This window comes from Lichenostomus cassidix, chromosome 3, assembly GCF_008360975.1.
Source record: "Lichenostomus cassidix isolate B80296 chromosome 3, HeHo_3.0, whole genome shotgun sequence".
NCBI lineage: Eukaryota > Metazoa > Chordata > Aves > Passeriformes > Meliphagidae > Lichenostomus > Lichenostomus cassidix.
The window spans coordinates 62740739-62742761 of NC_139483.1; the positions used below are offsets into that span (position 1 = coordinate 62740739).

Sequence of the window (2023 nt, forward strand, 5' to 3'; positions counted from 1 at the left end):
TTTCAAAGACACAACAATTTCTCTGCCTGAGAATGAGGTAAATTTGCATTCTCAGAAGAAATCTGTTTTTTCATTAAGACACAAAAAAAATAAACCAAAACATTAATCAGGGTGTCACAATAGTGAACCCAGTGTGAGTTAGGGATATATAAAAAAGCTTTCTTTAACCCAGGAATGCAAATATCCTGGGTAGTCTCTGTAGAAGGAAAACACACTCTCAGAAGTGCATTTAAGAGCAGGCTCTGAAACACAGGTGCTCTGACTTGCCCACTGAAGGAGCCTCTTGATTGTAAGTCAGATTTTCTTAAGCTCCCTGCAAGCCTGACCTTTTCTGGTTTTCATTGCCTTTGTACTACTCCTTGTCTCCAAGGAGAGGAAAAGCTACTACCTCTGACTGATGGTAGCAACTCCTCTCCTAGGGAGCAAGGAAGAGAGAATCAGACACAATTATTGGGAAGAACTTAGTTCATTTTTCACCCATCACATGGGAGGTAAGTCATTGCTGCAATTAGAGGTTGTTAGCTGTTCCCTGGCCTGTATAAACTAGTATCCAGCAGCTGCAGCTGCTTTGTACTACATTACACAGGGGAAACTGAGCTGCTGCTACTAATAAATCAGCATAATTTAATTTTGATTTAATGTTTATCCTTTCTTTCTTTAATAGCTAATAGTATTTTGATACCTTTAAAACATTCTTGTCTCTCATCACAATAGTCATTTTGATAAACTGCAGCAGACATATCAAACTTTAATTTTGAAAATACCCTTCTTTCCACAAACCATCCATCTGTAGAGCCTCACTGTATCTCCTCCACTATTTAAGTGAAAAACCCATTCAATTATCAATATGTTGCTTGCAACTTTTGTTTCACTTGTGGAACTTCCTGTGACAACTCAGCTTGGAGAAGAGAGGCAGGGTGTAATGTTTACGGTAAGAACAAACTGTAATTACAAGCTGCAGATATAAATATGCACCTCCAAACCACACAGAAAGTGAGTTGCTTTCACCATTAAAGTTATCCAGCAGTGTAAACATTTGAAGACAGTAATGACAGCTTGTTCTCATTTCCTAGCTTACAGAAATTGGACTCCTTCTGGCTCCTATCAATTAGCACATCCCAACACTTTGCAGCAATGTGGCTGTCAGCGACCTCACATTCATGTGTCAAAGATGGAAGCCATGTGCATCTGAATATCTGTCCTTGGCTTTCCTAAGCTTGATGACAGCTTGGGTTGCTAAAACACTCAGTCTGGCACTTCACTGTGCAACAGCTTGAAAGAGCAATAATAATAATAACAACTTATCTTTATAATATGATAAAATGTTTACAATAAATAGAATCTATTTCTAGCTGGAGAATAAAAGGCTGCACTGCAATAAGACGGGTTTCAGCTTGATCTCTCTATCCAGTACCCAACACCTACACTAAGGCATCAAAAATAAGTCAAAAATCTCATATTTTATTTATAAAAAGCCCAACTTTTTTAAAGAATTGTTGAAAATGGAAGAAGAGATGTATCAATGAATATTTTAACAGTTTAAATAAATAAAGTATAAGTGATGAAATGATGGACTAGGTAATTTTTGAGTCTTCTTTAAGCAACTGCTTAGGTGCCGGAGAACCTAGAAAGGAACAATCAGTCTTTACATTGTCCATGTAAAGTATGTTCTCCGAAGTCTTAGCTCTGAAAATTTTCAGTAGTTAAGCTTATGTTTCCCATATTACTGTTTCCTTCAAGAATTCATTTGAAGTGTTTTGGTTGATGTAGACTGCCTCCTCCAAACTTTTTTGTCACCCTCCTTATTTTGGATGAGACAGCCAGATCTGGAAAAGTTATAGTTAGCCCAAGTTGCTGCCACTACAGCTGGCCTTCCCCAGTAGCTCAGGTAATCTAGTGCATGGCTCTGGGTCATGAGATGTGACATAACCCTAAATGTTGAAAACTTACAAAGAACAAGCAGCAAACATGAAACCAAATGTTCCCTTTTTAGGAACTACTCTTGGCTGCTTTAACTCATCCC

At 37.9% G+C, this 2023-nt stretch overlaps 1 long non-coding RNA gene across 1 annotated transcript; it reads left to right on the top strand.

Annotated features, from left to right (window-relative positions):
• The first annotated feature begins 268 nt into the window (after positions 1-268).
• On the top strand, positions 269-1362 carry LOC146439853 (uncharacterized). The gene is made up of 3 exons (XR_014851312.1): positions 269-289; positions 420-491; positions 1074-1362. It is a non-coding gene; the product is annotated as an uncharacterized LOC146439853 (long non-coding RNA).
• The last annotated feature ends 661 nt before the right edge of the window (positions 1363-2023 follow it).